This window comes from Pteropus medius, unplaced genomic scaffold (genome assembly GCF_902729225.1).
Source record: "Pteropus medius unplaced genomic scaffold, Ma_sr-lr_union100, whole genome shotgun sequence".
NCBI lineage: Eukaryota > Metazoa > Chordata > Mammalia > Chiroptera > Pteropodidae > Pteropus > Pteropus medius.
This window is the reverse complement of record NW_024340697.1, coordinates 1,093,150-1,104,792: the sequence shown is the minus strand read 5'-3', so window position 1 is coordinate 1,104,792 and position 11,643 is coordinate 1,093,150. Positions and strand designations below refer to the sequence as shown.

The 11,643-nt window shown below is 37.3% G+C and overlaps 1 long non-coding RNA gene across 1 annotated transcript in view; it reads right to left on the bottom strand.

Moving 5' to 3' along the window:
• Positions 1-3,586: 3,586 nt before the first annotated feature.
• Positions 3,587-11,643, bottom strand: part of LOC120611221 (uncharacterized) — an 89,812-nt gene continuing 81,755 nt past the window's right edge. The window contains exons 3-4 of the long non-coding RNA XR_005655106.1: positions 4,576-4,706; positions 3,587-3,839 (exon numbers count right to left, since the gene is read on the bottom strand). This is a non-coding gene — a long non-coding RNA (uncharacterized LOC120611221). The remainder of the gene's footprint in view (positions 3,840-4,575; positions 4,707-11,643) is intronic.

The following is an 11,643-nucleotide window of genomic DNA, read 5'->3' as shown; positions in this document are numbered from 1 at the left end:
TTCTCATTAAGTACAGAGTAAGCACAGAATCACCAGACTATGAATCAATAATACAATTTAGACTTCATAGTCGTCATGAACCACCAATATAAGATAATCCTTATAACTGCTATCTCCAAAGCCATTTATTTCAAGAATCAGGTATTCGTTGACTAGAAGACCAGAATTTGTAATTGTGTCCAAAACACTTTTATGACCACGTAGAATTTGATTCTATTTTCTTTTAAGGTTCCTTTTATTTAAATTTAAGGTTAATCTTTTACTACTTTTGCAGATAACATCCCTTCATGCCTAATATTCATTTTTACTGCAGGACACAGAGGCAAGCCTCTTTTGAAAGCTTTTCTTCTATGTCAAAATCCAGGAGGAACAATTACTTCTGATACGTGGGTTGTCTTTGCTTCTTTTCTTTCATCTTCTCTTTCCCATTTATTTCTTTATTGATTGGTGTAGGCAGCAGAATGAGAGGGAGCATAAAGAATGAGGTTTTTTCTTTACGGAGTCTACTAATTATCTTTTTCCATCAATTCCAACAGGAAGATGAAAAACACAGTCAAAAGACTAATCTCAAAAGACAAAAATAAAACACAAACATTTCGAAAGTGATTATTTTTATCTTCTGAAAGAAGCCCTGCCATACCAGTCTTTGACATAAAAATATGACTATTTAAAGAGCTCTCTGTAGATATAACTATTACTATTATGGGAAGCAGATTTTGTTAGAGAATTTTTAAAGTCTCTATTAGTGGGAGAGAACAGATTATGAAAAGCAATGCCCAAGGCAGTGATGATATCTAAACCATCTCCCTTCACTCCAAATATCTCACCAAATACTGATTGAATTTTCTACTTAATGTGCTTGAAATTCTGATACTAAAGATTCAATTAACTTACCCAAAATATCTTTTAAGAATTCAAATTCCTTTGCAAAGATTAAGAAGTCATTTCCATGTTAGCATGAAGTAGTTCAATCAGGCTGCTTTGATATCACCTCAGTTTCACTGAACAACTCACACATTCAGATCTTTGACAGGGAAGGGATGGAGCATTTGGGACCGCGTGAAGATACAGATAATCTTAAGAGAAGGGCAAAAAAGGCAACATAAGACTCATAAAGAGAGATGGGGAAGCACTAGAGAGTATTGATTTCTTTCTCCTAACACTTGAACTCATCCGGTATTCAGGCACATACTATTAATATTAGAGTTTGGCTAAATCATGGTTTCTACAGCCTTTTAGAACTACCTACATGACCTAGCTGCCATTTAAATCTATTTTATTTATTAGAAAAGATATTCTGAAATTGGAAAAATATCCTGAGATTCAAACCTTGATGTATAATCATACTTTTGAAATTATAGATTGTTTCTAAGTTGTTACGTGCATCCTATCGCGTCACTTTGGAATAGAAATTCTGTGGCCATATACGGTAAAAACCTAGATGCTTAATTATTAGTTATTTTTTCTTTGAGTTTGTAAAAATAAGTCTTAATATAGCTACTCCTTGGCTTGTTGGGGAAAGAAAAACCTCTCAGTAGCACTTTTCCAGACTAATGCTTATTTTCTGAGAGTAAGCTGTTAGAGTCTACTGAAATTATTTATAAGGAAAAAAGAAAAAAATCCTCATTTTTCAGCTCTCAAGTTGTCACTTAACAGGAATATAGCCAAGAATTAAAAAAAAAGTAATAAAAATGTCTGAGTGACCCAAGTATCAATATCCCTTGCTCTTTATTCATAAGAAATCTACTCAGACTAACCTCAACGCTTATTTACTCTTTACAAACACTTCTAGTAAGCCATATCGTCTAGTCTCTAAGTCCACAACAGCCTGGAGGCAGTGAGTTAAGGAGTAGTATGGGAAGAGGGTAGCAGCTGACTGGGACCTTGTGCTTAGGCAGTTGGTGCAGTCCTCAAGCTAAGGCAGAACCTGCAAGTCTGCAAGCATGAAGGTATGTACTTGAATGCATAAAGTTTTCTCAAATTCACCAGTAATCAAGGAAATGTATATTATGAAACCTGTTCATATTACTTATGGTAAGAATACATTAATGCTAGGATTCTGCATTTGTACACAAATTAACTTGGCAATGCCTATCAATGTTATGTTTATCTTGGAACCCAGAAATTCTACTCTTAGGTCTATGTGCTGCATAAGCTCTCACACTTGCACGTACGGACACAAATACAATACTGACTACTATTAGAAGTGACTTGTGAGAGAAAAAATAGGAAGAACTCAAATGTCAATCATCAAGACAATATTTCAGTTATTACTTATCTATCCAATAGAATAATATACAGCAATTAAAAATCCACAGGCCCAAAGCTTCGGGTATCCACATGGATGAAAATCTAAGTTTAACAGTGAATGAAGAAAGCAACTTTCAAAAGGATACAAAGAATATACCATTTATATAAAGTTTAAAATATTAAATATTATTCAAGCAAACACACACATAATAAAACTCCAAATTAGTCTACCACACCAAAGAAATCCACTACATCTTAGGCTGTGATTACCTATGAAGAGTGTGAATTTTGATCAAAGAGCACCAACAGGGAGTGTCAATTCTTTTGGTGGTATTTCCTTTCTTTTGGTAATATGTCATAAGTTGGGTGAGATACACATATGTATCTATTATTTCAATACCTTTTTCTATGACTGAAATATTTCCGAATAAATTTAAAAATTATAATATGAAATATTGGTTACCACTAAGTCACACAAACTCATACACCAAAGCCAAAATTCTCTCAAATATCATAAGTTGGCAATAGAGTTGCAGTTCACCAGAATTCAGTTACTTGCTAATCTCAACAAACAGAAATAAAACTGAATTTCAGGAAGTGGAAAAATGCATATAATCAGACACATATACATGAACACATACATACTCATCTATGCACTCATTAGCAGCCAAGGTCAAAAAATTCCTGTACAAAAGGTATGTATATTACACTTTGAAAAATACTGTAAGTAGGCATTTTAATAGCTATAGTAAGTGACAACTAGCTTCAAGGAAGAGGGCAAGATAATACATTATCTAGAAACAAACTGCAAAATTTCAGGAGCATGGTGTCATTTAATGTAGGACCAAATGTTTATGACAATAACCTATATTATTATTGTAGTCACTGCTTTTATCATCAGTAAGTCTGTCAATTTTCTGTCCATCCTTTTAGTCCCCTAACACTACACTTCAGCCAGTCAATCAATGTTACATTCTCCGCTTACTTCCAGAAGCTAAACCATCAGTCTCACGCCCCGCCCCCCTTATTCATGCAGATGCATTGATTGTTTCTAAAGAGGGGCAAGGAGGAAACTCTACTCCTTGGACAGGATAGTTCATCACACCCCTTTTACCCTTCCAAAGGAGGAGAAATGGCTCAAACGACAAAGCACATATCTCCAGGAGCGGTTTCTACAGCAGGGGAATTAAGTCGTTCGTATTGGTTGTTTTTTGCAGAGAAATATTTTTTAGGGAACAAAAATAACTCATTCTTTTTGTTCAGGATCATTAAGATTCCCTAGTGTAAATTTCCTTAGCTTTTTTCACAACTGATCTTATATCTTTTCTTACTCATACATAAAACTCCTAGACTCAGTCCACTACATTTAAGTAAATAACTGGTGAGATTCATCTAGAGTCAAGTTTTCGTTTCTTTTTAATCCTGGAGGCTTTGATGAGCACTTTAGGCTAGCAGATTTGGGGTTAGGAATGTTTCTTGTTCGCTGTCAATACTTGCCTTTTAGGTTGATGGAACAAGTAGAGCTAGTGGTTAAGTCTGTCCAGACAGGATCTTTCTCAAGAAAGGCATGCTCAGAGTAGACCTTCATCCTGAAAAAAAGGAGCAACTGGTCATAGTACCAGTTGAAGCCTTCCACTAACACCTCTACGTTATGATATATCACGGACAAAAATGTTGACTGTAAGTTAGTATTGGTATCCTCAAGCTTTATAAATAGCCCTGAGAATGCCAGACTGGTTAATGCATTTCATTAGTAAAACCTGACTATCAAAGGGAAAATCCCTCAGGAGAGGTAGGAGAAGGCGAGAGTGTAGCGCTGTTTTGAATTTTAATGAAAACAGCCAATAGAACGTAAGCTGATTTCATCCATTACTACGAAGAAAGAAAACCACAGAGGCATATATATAAATTTTTAACATATCATTACATTGCTTAGGAAAGCCATTCATTCATTTAGAGCGTAAGGAATGAGACTCACACATATTAGATAGTGAGTCACTTTTGGAGAGAGAAAAGAGTGGGCCCACTGCTGTTGTGTCTGAGGCTCAGCTGGAAGCTGTTCCTTTGGGTAAGAAGGTGACCCAGGAAGAGGTTAAGTGGAACACTAGAGAAGACAGTCTTCCCTGTGGGCCACATATGATGCAAATATGATGCTACTTGCAGCTGGCCGATAGATCGGTTATCACCTGCCTCTGGTAGCCTTGGGCAGCCTTGGACTTCCGTAAATGTAATGCCTGCTCCACTCTGGAGCCGTCTTTCTGACACTCCAGAAATTTCTACTTGGCCCCCAATTTATCAACAGACCCACACCTGGCCACTTTTTACCTTTATTCAAATGGTGATTAGGTTTGTTGAAGATGTTTCCTGATGAAGCCTCTCCTTGTCCCCTAATGGCCACCACATTTTGTGCATCTTGCAAATTCCACGAGTAGGGTTAGACCTAGTCACCTGGTCATCTGAAAAAAGGGAAAAAAAATCATCAATAAAATACTAATGACAAATTCATGGGGAAGAAAGAAGGGGAGAGAGTGAAGATGGAAGGAGAGAAAGAGAGAAATGATTATTGATAATAGAAGAGCAAAAGCGTTGACTCCAGGCTACCTCCATCTTTCACCATCTGGAACATCATTATTGTACCTCAGGAAAAAAAATCTCTTTGAGTTTCTCTCCACCATGTAATTTCACCACAGTGGTTTTGCTTGTATCTTCCTCCTCAAATAAAAATATTCAGAGCATGGATGTCTGAGATAATGCCTTATTGAATCTACTTTTAATAATGGCAAAATGATTTTTACCCCAAGTTAAAGGTCCATAGAAACATTAGTGTGTCTCTTTGTGTAATTAAGCCCTATGCTCCCTTCCATAACCTTTATGGGCTTGCTCCCTAAATAGTTTTAGACTAGGGCCTTGTAGCAGACATCTCTGATGTCTACATCATATCGTCCCAACCCATCTCTCATTTCAGTCCCAGATGAATCAGGTGGACAGTTCTTTATAATCTCAGTCACAACTGTTTTGATAGTGTCCCACCCAAAGCACACATTGTACATATTCCTGATTTTTATTAGAATCTTCTCTGACCCTATGGTTTTCCATGTGACTCATTAGTGTGGAAGAATCGAAACTCCAGTGGGCAACCTTCTAAACACAGGTAGACAATTCCTGTATATTTATATGCTTCTCAGAAGATCCTGGTGGAATAAAGCTTCATTGCCTAAAGCAATAACTTGGCAATATAACAACTCATTGTTATATTGGTTTTCTTCTTTCTCTGTCTTATTCCCATTCCCTCATTCTTGCTTCCTGGTATCATTTCCAAAACCAACTTCCCACACAAAAATCCTTGCTTTGGACTCTACTTGGAGGAAATCTAAATTATAAGTGTAAAATATACATTATATATGATGTAGTTCAGGGACCTACTATAGGAAAATTAATAAACATAACCAAGCCTACCCTGCATATCTACTGAGATGATCATCATTGGTAAACAGAAGATAGTCAGTATCTTAGATTTCAATGCATAGTCTGTCAACTGCATCAGGGAACTCAATTAAAGGGGAGTTCAGCCTGATGAAATCTAGATAGCCATTATCTCTTTTTAGAAATAGGATATACAAATTCCAAAGTCACTGCAGTCCAGAGTTGCCAGGTAAAGGTAACATTCAAGAGGTAGGAAGGGTAACATTTGAAGACTGTAGGGCCAAGAAAGAATTCTAAACAAAGCTTTGTCCTTGACATCTGACCTTCTATTCTATGTCCCTTTCAGAGCTCTCTTCTCACGACAATTTGCCCAGTTTCTCCCTCAATTTTTCTATCATGTTGGAAAGTAATCTAACAAAATAATTGAAAACAAGAGCTTTGGTGAATCACCTTGTGCTGCTGGCCATAAATTTCAAGAGATATTTATGTGTGCAGGGCTTACATTTTTAAGAGATAAGCACCATTCAAAAGAATCACCATTCAAAAGAAGAAGCACACCTACTGCATTTATTTGGGTGTTTTGCTCTGAAGTGGTGGTGGCGGCTTGCTAAGAATCTCTATATAGTTCATGCTATAGAGGAATTTATCTAAAATGAAGAGGTTTCCTTCTCTTCCATGAAACATATAACACTCTATTGACCATGTAAAAGGGCAAACTGAAACTGTTACAAAACGTTGAATTTTTAGAACATCTATAGTGTTCACTTCAAAAGTTAGACATTCTTTTATTATGAAAATTTTCAGCTTACATTTGGCCTTACTCTTACTGTTACCTGTTACTGAGACTTTTACTTTATAACCAAGTCATCCAAAGGCTTCTGGCCAACTTGGTATCAAAAGTGTCCTCACATGGTTATGTAAGATGTCACCATTAAGGGAAGATGAGTGCAGGGTCTGTGGCCAGTCTGTACTACTATCTGCAACTCTTCTGTAAACCTTCAAGAATTTCAAAATAAAATGCTTCCTTTTTGTTTTCTTTTTGTTTGTTTTTAAAGCCTTCTCAGGTAGATTTCTTCAATTGGCAGTGTCTTGACATTGGATTAAATTTTCTATCTAAACTTTGTTACTTTCGTGTTTTTTTTTTCCTCTTCTTTTCTGAGACAGAAGGTATGTGTCAAAGATTATAGTCAGATAGGTACACTTTACATGTCAAAAGTATGTATTCTTGTGAGAGGTTCTTTCTTTTTCCATTTAAGGAGGGGAAAATGGCCACTACTCTTAAACATAGATACACTCTAGCAGGAATCTAGCCGATTCTTGAGATAAGTATGCAAACAATGTTTTTCATCTACCCTTCTTCATATGGAACAACAAACTCAAACTTCAGATTAAAAAATTAGATGTAAATTGTTTTATCAGAAGGATTCTCCAGAACTGATTTCTTTAAATCCTTTATTTTCATCAGAAAAAACTTTTAAGCATAAAAATTACTCAATTTAAGCATAAGTGCAAATTAGCTCTGGCATATGCTTTCCAATCATTTTTCCATTTTGTAAATAAAACTAGACAGAGTAAAATTTATCTTAAATGGGTGAGTTTCAGGTCTCTTTGGGATGACATCTAAAAGCAGATAATGGGACATGATCTTCCTTGACCTTTGATATGCACAATATCAGTTACTACTTGGGAAAAATGAAAGCCTTATACCAAAACAGATCTGGAATTGGTCTTTTATTTTTCCTCTGGCATATTCCTCTTGTTAACTATGTATATCATTCATTCAAGGAAAGGACTATTTTGTATCCCTGCTGAATGTTACATAGTATACTTCTAGGAAGCACATATATATATATATATATATATATATATGTGTGTGTGTGTGTATATATATATATATACATACATACATATATATATATGGAACCCTCTTTTATAAAGCCACATCTTGCACTGAGAATTTGTGGGCAACTTATTTTCAGAGTCTCTTTCTCTTTGGCTGGAAGGCTCAACCAACCCTTTCTAGATAATCTCCCTTTGGGTACTCTCCCCAGCAATATTTCAGCAAGAAGATAATATTTCTGACTGTCTTCTGCGATGAATAATGACTTGTGTTTTCGATCAGACTGAAGAAGTTCTTGGAAGGCCGTACTTAGTCTAGCTCTTTATTCTGGGTACTCCTTCAGTAGCTTTTGGATTTGGGGTTGCCTTAAGGTTTCTCTTCAACTCGAAATGCTGCCAGGTTCTAGGTTTGTAGATTTATTTCCTGCCAACTTCTGAAGCCTGGAATGCATTGACTGTGCCGAGAGAGAGGCAGATGACCTCTCTGAGGCTTCTCATCTCTTCTTTCCTCTCTCGATGGGCCAAAATTGTAGTTGCTTAAGGCAGGGTGATCATGTTGCTGAATTTCAAATCTGCCAATATCACTGGGAAACTTATTGAGTCTTTCTTGTGTAATCTATAAAATAAAAGTCATAATTCTTACCAATTAGCGATTTTACAAGAGCTTAATATGGCTGATTTTATATCTATGTAGATCTAGATATATAAAACCCTCATGCAGGTACTCCAGATCTTTGGTTTTCTTGCCCTTCTGAAAAGACTTGTTTTTTCATGCTGTTCCTATAACTGATAGTGGTGGCTTCTCTTAGTCCTTCTAGAGGGCAGCCCAAGCACTATCCCTAAGAAGCCACTGAGGCTGACCAACTGTGTGGCATATTTCTGTCCATATGTCTTACTTTTAAGCTATAAGTGCAAAGTCCTTCAGGAGATCTAATGGAGCAAGACTGGGTGATACTGGGCAGTGTTTTTCCAAAGCTGATATTTACTCTGATGTATCCCGAAACCTAGTCCTGCAATGACCCAAGGAAGCTCGCCAAGCAGGCAGTAATAATCGTTGCTTCCTCTGCAGTGTTGAACTTTGTTACTTGAAGAACTTGGCAAAAGTCCCTGGGCTGAGAGTGAAAGTTCGATTCTAATCACAGATATTCGCTATTCACTCAAGCCCAAAGTCTACACTAAGCCTAATAGAGATGCTAGTTTGTTGATACATAAAGACATTCTCTATTGTGGATTGTTTAGTCTTCCATTCTATTCTACTCAACCCTTCATGCCTTTCCTTTTATTGCTCCTTATTTTAATTCTATTGACCTTCCAAACTTTAGCACAAAATCCAGCTGTTCCACTAAACCTCCTCAGATCACTTAACTCAGCCTGAAGTTATGCATCTGCTCTCTGAATTGCTGTTCATATAATCATGCATTAGCTTGTGATCGTCATCATCCTCTCAAAGAGACATTTAAAATTTTCATTATTTAATGAGAAACATGTATCAAGCTAATTTTCTCAAAAAAGGCAGTGAAGCCTTTGAGAGAATACATTATGCTTTTTTGTGTCTGCTGTAATGCCTACAACAAATACGTTAGTGGACATGATATCTTCATTTGCATAATGGCTTCTTCAAATACCTGTGGACCATTAACTCTCAAAGATTTCTGCTACTGAAAAAGGTCAAGTGCATATAAATAGTCCAACATTTGAATTATTTAAAAATCCTTTATATTGAGTTTTGGAAGGTATTAGTGGCAGCTACATTGTTTCCCTAATAAATGATTTATAAAAAAAATTATAGTAACATCGACACTGGCTAGGACTTTACATTTCTCAGAGTTTAGTTCAAACTAATAATGATTTATCTATATTCTCCGAGCACCTGTAACAGAAGGCAAAAATATGGGGTCCAGTCATGGACTGGTTATAAGAAAAGTCCAGAGATCCCAGTTTCCTCGGTATTCTACATGGTATCCAGAAACTTAATGGTCTGTACGTATGCATCTGCTGCTTGTGCTTCCCACTGACATCACCTAATACGTGACTGAGAGCAGCACATAGCCTACATTCTGGCTCTTTCGTTTCCTAGCTGTGTGATCATGGACAACTTACCTAATCTCTCTAAAATTGAGGGCCCTTCTGAGCAAAATGGGGGTAATAATAGTCCATATTTAATAGGGTTGTTTGCATGAGAGTTAAATAATATCTATAAACATGCTTAGCACAATGTCTGAGATACAGTAAAATCTCAAATATTAAAGAGAGAATGAGTAAAGAGGCAAGTACATGAGAGGAAGAGAATCATGAGAAGTTCTATTTTCTTCCTTTATTCTCCTAAATCCAAAGTGTAAAGAATACCAGAGAAGGAGGAGTAGCTAAATGTAAAGAGAACCCAAGTCATGGAAGAGAATGAAAGGAAAGAAAGGCAACACAAAATCAGTGCAAGAGCAACTCATAAACTGGTACAAAATTCCGAAGGGTAAGCCATTGCTCCAGGGAGGGCGGTCGTTAGCTATCGGAGGCTACACGTAAACGATGTGGTGTGTGTGGCTCAAACGACAGCGAATGTTTGACTTTCAGAGGCCCTCAGAGGGTGGACTTAATGCCCAACTTGGTTTACAGGCCAACTGATGATATTGTTGGACTCCTGCTATGATGTTGGGGCTGGTGACCCAAAGAAGAGTTAAAGACTCGAGGTTTTGCATGGGGGATAGGACACAGGCATAAACATAATTGTGACTTGGGGTAGGAGAACTGTGAATAAAAAAAGAAGCAAGAGTTCAAGCTATCATATGAAAAGTGCCGAATTTGGGTTACAGAGAGAAAACATCGCCCAGGTCACCGAGAGAGGGTAAAGGGGTGATTTAGCTGAGGCACTGATGGTTGAGTAGGAGGTTAATTTAAGCATGCAATAACAGTGTGAAAAGACAATGGGTCTTGCATCAAAGAGGCCTGGATGAGAAGCCATGTTCCACTGTGCACCAGTTGCATATAATAAATGATATATACTTTCAACACTATTGTGGGGAATATTTAAGAGTCTAGTACAGTGTCTGACATACAGTAGAGCCTGGAAAATAAGAGCTACTCTTAGTAACCATAGAGTTTTGAAGTATGTTTTTATGATGACGTTTCTTTAAGCACTGGTAAGTACAGCTGTTTCACATTTCTTCTCTATGAACCTTCAGAGCAGTGAGAAATATCTGCAGGACTTTCTGTGCTCACCTCCCTGGAAGTATCATAGAGAAAGGACCCAGGCCTCATTCAGACTATTTGGAAGGCCATGACAGAAGCAACGGAACGAACTCAAGCCAGCAGCTACAGCAAACTTCAAGGACAGCCAAGGTCCTTGGAAGGGCTGATCTATACCAAATGATAAAGCTAGGGCACTCTGTCTTCATCTTTCCTTCCTCCTCCTCCTTCATTCCTTTTTCTCCTTCCTTTGCTTCAAGGTACAATGTGGACCTAGAGCTGCTTTGCTCTGCCCATCAATGGATAAAGGCAGCAGTCTGATCAAACTCCTAAACACTAGTTCTTATTAGGTCACTCTCCCCACAGATATTGGTGTTTAACATATTTCAAGGGATAGACGACGTTTAATTTAAATCATGCACGTCTGAGAGTAGGAGTTTGGGTGTTAGCGATCAGTCAATGGATAAGGTTATGAGTTGGGTGGTTATGACCAGAACTACTAAATTTACTTTGTATAGAGAAAAGCAAAGTGGAAGGGAGAAGTGCTTGGCACTTAGAGTTATGGTTACCAACTTAAAATCTGAACTCTGGCACCTTTTGGTTATTGATCCTTGTCAAGTAATTTTACTTCCCTGTTCTCATTTGTTCAAATGAGTAATGAGAATGATAATCCTTACCCTACACAGGATGTTTTCTGGGTTAGACAAGCACTTCTCAAATTGAATGTGCACACAAACCACTTGGGTTTCTTGTTAAAATACAGATTCTGATTCAGGAGTTCTGGAACGGGGCCCGAGATTTCTGCATTTCTAATGAATTCTCGAATGGTGTCACTGCTGCTGATCCAAGGGCCACACTGTGAGTAGCAAAAGGCTGTTAGATAATATAATTAATGACAAAGTGGGCTTTCTTCCCAGACAATTTGGTGGGAAGAGATCATTTCTCACCCTT